Source organism: Mobula hypostoma, chromosome 9 (genome assembly GCF_963921235.1).
Source record: "Mobula hypostoma chromosome 9, sMobHyp1.1, whole genome shotgun sequence".
Lineage (NCBI taxonomy): Eukaryota > Metazoa > Chordata > Chondrichthyes > Myliobatiformes > Myliobatidae > Mobula > Mobula hypostoma.
Genome location: NC_086105.1, coordinates 35,378,364 through 35,390,425, shown reverse-complemented (window position 1 = coordinate 35,390,425; position 12,062 = coordinate 35,378,364).

The following is a 12,062-nucleotide window of genomic DNA, read 5'->3' as shown; positions in this document are numbered from 1 at the left end:
CCACGTGAGAATCTTTTCTGTAATGCAGGGGCTCGTAGCTTGTTAAGCAGCCTCTTGTCTGGCTCTGTGTCAAAGGCCATCTAAAAATCCACATACACATCAACTGTCCTGTGTCTGTCCTGCTTGTTATTTTTTCAAAGAATTCCAACGGATTTGTCAGACAAAATTTTCTCTTCAGGAAACCATGCTGACTGTGGCCCATTTTATCATGTGCCTCCAAGTACCCTGGGAGATCATCCTTAATCATCAACTCCAACATCTTCTCAACCACTGAGATCAGACTAACTGGCCAAAAGTTTCCTTTCTTCTGCTTTTCTCCCTCCTTGAAGAGTGGGGTGAAATTTGTAATATACCAGCCTTCCAGAACTATTCCAGAATCTATAGATTCTTGAAAGATCATTACTAATGCCTCCACAATCTCTTCAGCCACCTCTTTCAGAACCCTGGGGCGTACACCATCTGGTCCAGGTGACTTATCTACTTTCAGACCTTTCATTTTCCCAAAAACCTTCTCTCTAGTAATGGTAACTTCACACGTCATGACCTCTGACACCTATAAATTCCACCATACTGCTAGTGTCTTCCACAGTGAAGACTGATGCAAAATCCTTATTCAGGTCATCTGCAACTTCCTTGTCCCCATCACTACCTCTCCAGCATTGTCTTCCAGCGGTCCAATATCCACTCTCACCTCACTTTTAAACTTTATGTATCTGAAGAAACTTCTGGTGTCTTCTTTAGTATTATTGGTTAGCTTAATTTCATATTCCACCTTTACCTTCTTAATGACTTTTTTAGTTATCTTCTATCGGTTTTTAAAATCTTCCCAATCCCCTAACTTTCCACTAATTTTTGCTCCCTTTGGCTTTTATGTTGGTTTTGACTTGTTAGCCACTGTTGTATCATCTTTCCCTTAGAATACTTCTTCCTCTTTGGGATGTATATATCCTGTGCCTTCGGAATTTCTTTCAGAAATTCCAGCCATTGCTGCTCTGCCATCATCCCTGTCAGTGTTCTTTTCCAATCAATTCTGGCCAACTCCTCTCTCATGCCTCTTTAATTCCCTTTATTCCTCTGTAATATTGATACATCTCACTTTAGCTCTCCTTCTCAAATTTCATAATATGAGTTTGATCATATTATGATTACTTTCCCCTCAGGGTTCTTTTACCTTAAGCTCTCTAATCAATTCTGGTTCATTTCAGAACACCCAATCCAGAATAGCTGATGCTCTGGGAGTTCAACCACAAGTTGCTTGAAAAAGCCGTCTCGTAGGCACTCCAGAAATTCCCCCTCCTGTAATCCAGCACCAACCTGATTTTCCCAATCTACCTGCATATTGAAGTCCCCCGTGACTATTATAACATTGCTCTTTTGGCATGTATTTTCTATCTCCCATTCTTACTTGTGGATCACATCCTTACTACTGTTTGGGGGTCTGTATACAACTCCCATTAGGGACTTTTTACCACTGTAGTTCCTTTGGTCCGTCCACAATGATTCAACACCTTCTGACCCTGTCACCTCTTTCTAAATGGTTTGATTTCAATTTTTTCCAACAGAGCAATGCCACCCCCTCTGCTTTGCTGCCAATCCTTTCGATGCAATGTGTATCCTTGAGCATTAAGCTCCCAACTATAATCGTTCAGCTATGATTTAGTGATGCCTGCAACATCATACCTGCCAATCTGCAACTGTGCTGCAAATTCATCTACCTCATTCCATATACTGTGTACATTCAAATATAACACCTTCAGTCCTGTATTCACCCTTTTCGATTTTGTCCGCCTTTTACATTGCAACTCATCCTGTTGACTGCAATTTTGCCCTGTCAACAGCCTCTCCTCACTACACATTGCCTCTGTTTGTAAACCAGCTACCTCATCTTCAGCATTATCATCCGCCTTTCCCACTATACTTCTTGCAGTGAAATCTATGCAGCTCAGGGCAATAGACATACCATGCTCAACCTTTTGATCCCTAACTTTGTCTGAGGTCTTACCAACATCTGCCTCCACAACCTCACCACTGGCACTCTGGTTCCCATCCCCAGCAACTCTAGCTTAAACTCCGTCATGCAGCATTAACAAACCTTCCCGCTAGGATATTAGTCTCCCTCCAGTTCAGCTGCAAGCCGTCCCTTCTGTACAGGTCCCACCTTCCCTGGAAGAGAGACCAATGATCCAATGAGGGTATGCCCTCCCTCCTCCACCAACTCCTTAGCCATGTAATAAACGATATAATCTTCCTAGATCTGGCCTCACTAGCATGAGGCACAGGTAGCATTCCTGAGATCATAATCTTGGCGGTACTGCCCTTTATAACTTAGCACCTAAATTCCTGAACTCCCTCTGCAGAATCTAGTCACTCATCCTACCCATGTCATTGGTACCTACATGAACCGCAACTTCTGGCTCTTCACCATCCTTAAGAATGCCGAGGACTCGATCCAAGATATCCCGGACCCTGACACCCAGGAGGCAACGTACCATCTGGGAATCTCACTCTCACCCACAGAACCTCCGGCCCGTTCCCGTAACAAATCCATTATCACAACTGTGTGCCTCTTTTTCCTCCTTCCCTTCTGAGTCACAGAGCCAGACTCAGTGCCAGAGACATGACCACTGTGACTTTCCTCAGTTAGGTTATCCGCCCCACCCCCACCTCCCAACAGTATCCAAAGTGACATACCTGTTGTTGCAGGGGATGATCACAGGGGTATTCCGCACTGGCTCCTTAACCCCTTTCTCCTTCCTGACTGTCACCAGTTTCCTGTGTCCTGCTCCCTGGGTGTTATTACCTCTCTATATGTCCTAGCTATCACTCCCTCAGCCTCCCAAACAAATCAGAGTCACTCCAGTTCCAGCTCCAACCCTTTAACACAGTTTGTTAGAAGCTGTATGCATTGTTCACAGTTGTAGTCGTCAGAGACACTGGAGGTCTCCCTGCTTTCCCACATCCTGAAAGAGGAGCATTCAATTCTCCTGCCTGGTATCTCTACTATCCTAGCTGAGCAGATGTAGAGAAGAAAAAGAATAAACCAGAGCTTTGTTTTCGCTGATTGAAACCTCTTCTCCATGAAGCCTCAAACGGCCAAAGCCTCAAGTAAACCTCTCGGACAATGTCCGCTCCAACGATGGCTGCTGCGCTTGCCCCTTCCTTTCTTTAATTTGCTCTCACTAATCAATCCCAAACTCCAAATGATCGCTGTTCAAAGCTCTTTCTTGCTTCCACGACCCTCTGCTGCCTTTTTATCGTCAGGCAGTGGACCTGATTGAAGTCCCCTCCTTTCCAAACTTCCAATGTCCGGATTGGCTGCTGGTCAAAGCTCTTCCTCGCTGTACCAATCCACTGCTGCCTTTTGTACTCAGGCAGTGGACCTCATTGAAGTCCCTTTCTCGCCAAACTTCCAATGTCCAGATTGGCTACTGATCAAAGCTCTTTTTCAAGCACCCATTGACACTAATCCTACGCTAATTTAATCTTCTCACCACATTCCTTTTTTCCCACCCCATACCCATATCCTATTAAATACTATCACCCACTAGAGTGTTAGGGATAATTTACAGAGGCCGATTAACTTACCAAAGACCCGTGTCTTTGAGATAGGGATAGAAAGCGATGTATCCGGATGAACAACAGGAATTCTGCAGATGCTGGAAATTCAAGCAAGACACATCAAAGTTGCTGGTGAACGCAGCAGGCCAGGCAGCATCTCTAGGAAGAGGTACAGTCAACGTTTCAGGCCGAGTCCCTTCGTCAGGACTAACTGAAGGAAGAATTAGTAATCTCTTACTGACGAAGGGTCCCGGCCTGAAACGTCAACTGTACCTCTTCCTAGAGATGCTGCCTGGCCTGCTGCGTTCACCAGCAACTTTGATGTGTGTATCCGGATGAAACCATCATGGTTGCTACAGAAACATAGAAATACTAAAACATTCAGCACTGGAGGTCACAGGAGCTGTGAGGTCAGTTCTACTAACAGCGCTACTCCTCTGAAATAGAGATTGAAAATGCTCTATGTAAAGAAATATATCCTCATTTCAATCGTGACCGGCCAATTCCTTGTCCTGAGACGATGTTCCCTCTTTCTAAACTCTCCAGCCTGAGGAGGTAGTCTCCAGGCAACTGTCCTGTCATTACTATGGAGAATATCTTCCAATAAAACCATCCTTCAGTCTTTTAAACTCCAGTGAGCTGATGCCAAATCTATTTATTGTTTCACTGGAAACTTATCTCTGGAACCAAAACAGTGAACTTACGATTCCAAGCCAAAATGTCCTTCCTCAGTGTCTAAACCAAAACCACTCACAATACTTCAGACAAAGTCTATCCCAAAACTTCTGACAATCTTAGCAAGAATTCTGTATCCTTGATTCCAAAATGACAAACGTATCAGATTAAGTTTTATGGTAAAATACATTGACTTGTCCAATTCTTCCTACAGATGAACTGCGCTTTGACTCTTCAGATTTTACTTTACACGGCATATGGTCATATTTGAATTAATGTTTTAATTTATAAATAACCTGCCAGTCACCGATTTGTAACTCAACCCTGAGTTATTGCTTTCTCAGTATCTCAATACATATCATTTAGTGTAATCTTGTCATCGAAAAGATCAATTACTTTGTCAAGTAATATAGGCGGGAGGAGAAGATGGCAGCGCACTACAGCGCACGCAGCTCTCCGGTGAAATGATATTGTTTCTGTTAAATAGGGGCCGTGGACAATTCTGATTTGATGGAGACAGACTTGAGAAGCAGAGGACCATCTGGGGAAATTCCTGAAATGCCTAGTTCGCTGCTGTTGTTACTGTGCGATCAAGAATCTTCCAGAGGGAAAGCCCCAAAATCCCCGGCATTGCCTGCTGCTGGCAACCGAGGTTGAGGTCGAAACGTTCGGATAGAGGTGGTGCTCGGTACTCAGTGTCGGAGGGCTGATCAGAGGCTCGAAGTTTTCGGACGACTCAGAGTCGGACTGTAGTCGGGCATGGCAGGGAGAGTTTTCTTCCTTCTCCCATCTGCGTGAGATGTGGGACTTTCGGGAAACTTTGAACTTTTTTACTGTGCCATGGACTGTTCTTCATCAAGTTATGGTATTGTTGCACTGTTGTGACTATATGTTATAATTATGTGGTTTTGTTTGTTTTTCAGTCTTGGTCTGTCCTGTGTTTTTGTGATAACACACCGGAGGAATATTGTATCATTTCTTAATGCATGCATTACTAAATGACAATAAAAGAGGACTGCGTGTCTTCATAATCTAAAAAAAAAGTACAAGTTGCCTTTATCTACTTTACCTTTCACACCTTGATTACTTCTGATCTATTTTATCCTGAATTACCATATTGGAGGAATTAACTTACTGACATTACACTACCTGGTCAACAATCACCTAATTTATTATTCTTTCTCTCTTGAGTAGAGGTGTGATGTCATCTTCCTTTTAGTCTCATTGCAGAAGTCACATTCCTCAAAAGATAAGGTCAAAAATTTGTTTAGCTAACAACTTCGAGTCCTTCTGTCAGGACTTGATGATCAATCTATCTTGGGTCATATTCATTTCAAAATCAATTTCTTCTTTTGACTTATCAAAGATATTTATCTTAGCCACTAATCTAAGAAAGAATGTGCTGATATTGGAGAGGGTTCAAAGTCTTATGAAAATTATTCTGGGATTGAAAGGCTTATCATATGAGGAGCATTTGACGGCTCTGGGCCTGTACTCAATGGAATTCAGAAGAATGAGAGGGGAACTCACTGAAAAGTTGAAAGGCCTCAACAGAGTAGATGTGGAGAGGATGTTTCCTCAGGTGGGGGAGTCAAAGACCAGAGGATACAGCCTCAGAATAGAGGGACGTCCTTTTAGAATGGAAATGAGGAGGAAATTCTTAACCCAGAGAGGGGTGAATCTATGGAATTTGTTGCCACAGGCTGCTGTGGAAGCCAAGCAGCAGCAGAGTTTGATAGATTCTTGATTAGTCAGGGCATGAAGAGATACAGGGAGAGGGCAGGAGGTTGGGGCTGAGAGGGAAATGGATCCGCTATGATGAAATGGCAGAGCAGACTCGATGGGCTAATTGGCCTAATTCTGCTCTTCTATCTTATAGTCTTATGGTCTTAGCAACTGTTCCACATTGTCTAGCACAGCTTCCATAATTTTTATTCTCATTTTGAAGAATTGATATATTTAATTTCTTATCTCTAACACTTTTATTCTCCACAATTGAATCCCTCCTTCATTCCTGAATTATTTTACAATATATTTTCATGATTTTTTAAATTTTGTATCTGCTTCTGAAAGTCTTATTTACCTTTGAACTGTCTGATATGATCATTATCAACAAAGTGGCAGGTGACTTGAATACAAAACCCAAATGAAGAATTGAGTGTCCTACAAGATGAGCGAAAATCAGGCACTTTTCCAATCGCTCATGGCCATATACTATATATAATTAATAGAATAATAGAGAGAAATATTACAGGAAAATTTCCACATGGATAACATCAGAAAAAACACTAATTTTCCATTTTCCTTCTGAATAATCCCTTGGAAATAGCAGTGCTAGAAAGACTGGAGAGAAGACCTGATGATCAGAGTGTGAGAAGAAGAAAGGTAGGTGAGGTCACAGAGAGTGGGACAAGCTAGGATCCAACATGGAAAAGTAAAGGGAGTCATACAGGTTAGAAGGAGACCAGACTTAGTATCACTGAAAGACGAACAAAGACTTGGTGGCTGAAAATAAAACAGAGGTAGATATGTCAAGAGATATAAGGTGTCAGGGATTAGGCCAGGTGGATCTGATCACTTGCCAGGGGAAATCTAAAGCTGACAGAGAGAGATTAAAGTGCATTGGCTCTCTATTCATCATCATCATCAGGTGCCGTGCCCAGTTTGAGCTTTGACTGCCATGGCTCACACACTCCTGTTTCCAGTCAAGTGGATCAATTCATTGGTATTCATTTCCAGTTCTCTGGCTGCTGTCTCCATCATCATTTGTCTTTGTCTTCCTCCTGCTTTCTTCCCTTCAATCTTTCCCATAATTACCATGCATTCTAACTCCTCTTTCCTAATCACATGTCCAATGAATTATAAAATGAAATCTATTTATTTATTCATTTACTTATTTAGAGATACAGCATGGAATAGGCCCTTCCAACCCTTCGACCTCCACTACCAGCAAACCCCGATTTAACTCAAGCCTAATCAAGGGATGATTTACAGTATCCAATTAACCTACTAACTTTGGACTCTGGGAGGAAACTGGAGCACTTGGAGGAAACCCATTACAGCGTTTGTAGGATTGAAATCCGAACTCCAATGCCCCAAGCTGTATAGCGTTACGTTACCATGGCACCCCAATATATTCTCTACACATTTTTTAAAAACTCATTTCAAGAAACTTGTTACCTTGTTTACAAATTATGTTTCACTGTATATAGTAATCTTTTATTCCTTGAACTTAGCCACCTCTCAGTTTTCATTAATGTTATTTCACAGTGATTCATTTTAACAGATGCACTGCTTGTCAGTTCTCGCTGCAGTTACTAATCCTGATAGCTTCTATTTGGGTATTTAAACACATTTTCAGTCTGTAGCTGCAAAATGAACTGCCTGGGGTTTGAAATAAACTGAGAGGTATGTCTGTAGTCTGGTTCTTTGATTGAACTACAGACTTGGCATGTAACACCCCCACCCCCATCTCATTCCCGAAATCTACTCAAACAGCCCGGTCCATGTTTCCATCCACTCTGCTGAGAAATACTATAGTGCTGTGATTAAAATAGCAACATGCCACTTTTCACACTCTTCCAACATCTGTGCCTCTGCCTCCTTGGCTGGGGCCTTAAAATAGGGTGATCCTGATGCCTTCCAGAATTACACATGAGGCGTGTTCGTTCAGCAAATCCAGTGGGTACCAGTAGGTCTCTGAAGCAAGACCAAAACACCAAAATATCAACAACCCTCACCCAAGGGCATGTGCAAAAACTTAAATGCAACCATTTTTAGAGGGGTGCTTTGGGTGAATGCACATTATACACACCTGCACACATACTTGCAGTTTAAATATACGAAGATTTTAAAGATTTAAAGATTTAAAGATTAGCTTTCTTTGTCACATGCACATCGAAACATAATTAGAATTAGAATTTTTTATTTCTTACATCCGTCTCACGACATGAGGAAGTAAAAAGCTTTATGTTGCATCTCCATCGCAACGTACAAGCAATAAGGAAGGGAAATGTGGGAGGATAGTGCCCAAACACTAAGACTGTATACCTAATTGTTTTGTTTACATGTTTGTACAGTCAGATATGCAATCAGATCAATGTGTATTGATCAATCTGATGACCTGGTGAAAATAGCTGTCCCAGAGTCTGTTGGTCCTGGCCTTAATAAGAGGAATAGATAGAGTGGATAGCCAGCGCCTCTTCCCCAGGGCACCACTGCTCAATACATGAGGACATGGCTTAAAGGTAAGGGGTGGGAAGTTCAAGGGGGATATTAGAGGAAGGTTTTTTACTCAGAGAGTGGTTGGTGCGTGGAATGCACTGCCTGAGTCAGTGGTGGAGGCAGATACACTAGTGAAGTTTAAGAGACTACTAGACAGGTATATGGAGGAATCTAAGGTGGGGGTTTATATGGGAGGCAGGGTTTGAGGGTCGGCACAACATTGTGGGCCGAAGGGCCTGTACTGTGCTGTACTATTCTATGCTCTATGTTCTAATGCTGCGATACCATTTGCCAGACAGAAGCAGCTGAAACAGTTTGTGGCTGGGGTAGCTGGAGTCCGTGATGTTCCTCCATGCTGTAAATGTCCTGAATAGAGGACAATTCACATCCACAGATGTGCTGGGCTGTCCACACCAGTCTCTGCAGTGCCCCGCGATTGCAGTGCAGTTCCCGTATGAGGCAGTGATACAGCCAGTCAGGATGCTCTCAGTGGTGTCCCTGGAGAAAGTCCTGAGTATCTGTAGACTCACGCCAAACTTCTTCAGCTGTCTGAGGTGAAAGAGGTGCTGTTATGCTTTTTTCATTATACAACCGATATCTACAGTCCAGATGAGATCCTCGGTGATGAGTACACCAGGGAACTTGAGATTACTCAGCCTTTCAACTGTGGTCCCATTGATCTCAACAGGGGGTCCTCCTGTCATCCACGATCAACACCTTCATTTTTTCAACATTGAAGGGGAGGTTGTTTTCTTGGCACCACTGTGTCAGGGCATTGACTTCGCCTCTGCAGGCTGTCTCATCATTCTTGGAAATAAGGCCTATCAATGTTGTGTCATCTGCAGATTTGATCAGCAGATTGGAGCTGTGCATGGCAACACAGTTGTGGGTGTATAGGGAGTAGAGGAGGGGGTCTCAGGACTCAGCCCTGGAGGGCTCCTGTGCTGAGAGTCAGAGGGGCAGAGGTGAGGGTGCCCATCCTTACCACCTGCTGGTGATCCAACAGGAAGTCCAGGATTTCACCTTTATTTCACCTAAGTGAAATATGTTGTGTGTGTCGAAGTCTGGCATGTGCTGGTGGTAGCCCACAGTCACAGCATACTTCTGGTGCCAACATAGCAGGCCCACAATTTACTCACCCTAACCTGTGCACCTTTGGAATGTAGGAGGAAACCGGACACCCAGAGGAAACCCACACAGTCACGGGGGAGAACACAGTAACTCCTCACAGACAGTGGCAGGAATTGAACCACGATCTCACAGCTGCCGCTGTAGGGTGTTATGCTAACCACTATGCTACTGTGCCCCCTCAAAGGTGTATTTGTGCTGCCTCTACCCTATCATTGCCAAGTGTCTGTTCCCTCAATCTCCTCCATTGACATAACATAGTTCTGCTGTCGAGTCACTGCACTTTCAGTCCTTTCACTACTGAAAGGGTCGGACTACAATTCTTCGGTGTACCTCAGGCCACTCTGTCCATTACCAGTCACCACTCCTTGCCCACCATGAGGGCACATGCAGAATCCACCCCGTGCTCTGCTCTGATGTACGGTAGACTAGGGAAGGTACCACTCAGACTTTGACAGGAATAAAACATCAATATGCAAACAAGGACGCGATGGCCCAGAGTGTTATATCACAGTTCTTAATACTGTACTGGAACTTGGGCTTGAATAAAGTTCATTCTTTAAAGATGGTGAAAATAAAAGGATCACAGCCCAGCTTTGTTACTGTGAAGCCTCCAAATCATAAAATGAAGCTCACAGCTGGGGAAAAAGTCTTTCTCGGAGTCAGATTTTATATGTATATTTTTATTTATTTATTGGGATACAGTGTGGAACAGAGCCTTCCAGCACCTCGAGCCACATTGCCCAGCAACCCCAAATTTAACCCTGGCCTAATCACAAGACAATTTACAATGACCAATTTACCTATTAACCAGTACGTCTTTGGACTGTGGGAGGAAAGTGACGCACCTGGAGGAAACCCACACAGTCACGGGGCAAACGTACACACTCCTTACAGACAGCTGCTGGTACTGTAATCCATTGTGCTGACTACTACACTACCATTTTTGTTTGCCAATGCTGCTATGAAGTAGCTTGAGACATATTACTTTGTGAAATATGCTGTTAAAACAAAAATAGTTTTTTGCTGTGACATTCATTGAAAAATATTGAAAGACACTGCGTCAACCAGGCTTAATTTAGAACATGATACACAAAAGAAATTGACAATCTTGGTTATCTTATGTGGGGACAATACTCCTTCTGATAACTGATTCCACGAGACAAGGTCAGTGGTGGAGGGAACGGGCACCCTTACTCTAAGTTGTGCCTTTGTTCTGCTTTAATAGGAATTAAGTATTCACAATAGACAAAGTAGAACAGGAGACACTCTGGCACAAATGCAGCTGACAGCTGATGTCAGAAGAACTGCTGATGTATTCCGGGGTGTGGGGAGTTGCTGAAGAAAGTTTTGCTATCACTTCCCCGCATCTCTGCACCACAGTTATTTATGGTGAACAAGGTCAAGGGTGAACTGGTCATTTCCCAACCAGCATAAGTACTTTGGCACAGGTTAGAGGTGCAGTGGGCTAAGGGTGCTTGTCAAACAATGTTCCCTCATCCAGTAAATGTATTCTGATGGTATCATGGAACTGGTTAGCATGCTGGCATGTGGGAATTTGTAACTGAGTTTATGCCAGATGTGAACTGCTGGAAATACTGAGGCAATGATACTCACTCAGGCACTAGACACTTTCATGTAAACCTAGGGAATACCATATGAAATAAAGACAGAAAATGCTGAAAACACCCACCAGTTCAGGCAACGTCTGTAGAAAGAGAAACGGAATTAATACTTCAGGCCGAAGACATTTTCTCAGTTCTGCTGAAGCGTCTTTGGCCTGAAATGATCATTTTCCATAGATGCTGCCTGACCTAGTGAGTGCTTCCTGCACTTTCTGATTTTAATTCAGATTTCCATCATTTTCTACTCATATATTAATCTTACCACTGAATGCAGTCAGTAAAAGCCTTCTTGACAATTGACCTTGGTAAGGATTACTCTTGATTTTAAATGTCATCTGGGAAATTTTCCACTCACCCTTCAGTTCACAATACTGACAATTTCCATTTATAAGGCACCTTTTACAATTCAGAGACAAATCTGGAGCCAGTACGTCGGAACCCTGGAGCACGAACATCCCACTTATCCAGATGATAAAGTAAAGGATAATTATGTCTTTCATTGTTGCTCTGTGTACTACCAGGCCCCAATGGCATCCTAATCCCACAATTTATCCTCTTCATATAATCACAAAGATCAGACAACAGAACTACCCGTTCAAGTCATTTTAAGCTCAATGACCAGGTGAGAAACTCCCCAATATCATCATCTATCAATTCTTTCTCATTTTCCATGACCATCATCTATCAGATTTTGTTTACATTGGAATTCCACTCTTCGAGTCCAGTGAGGAATGAAAACTTATTTCAACTTTCTGAAGTCGCAGGAACAAACACCTCTCTGATTTTGACAAGAATTGGTAAACAAGTAAACTGTTTCTAGCTCAGAGATGAACCATTTCATGATTGGAGATT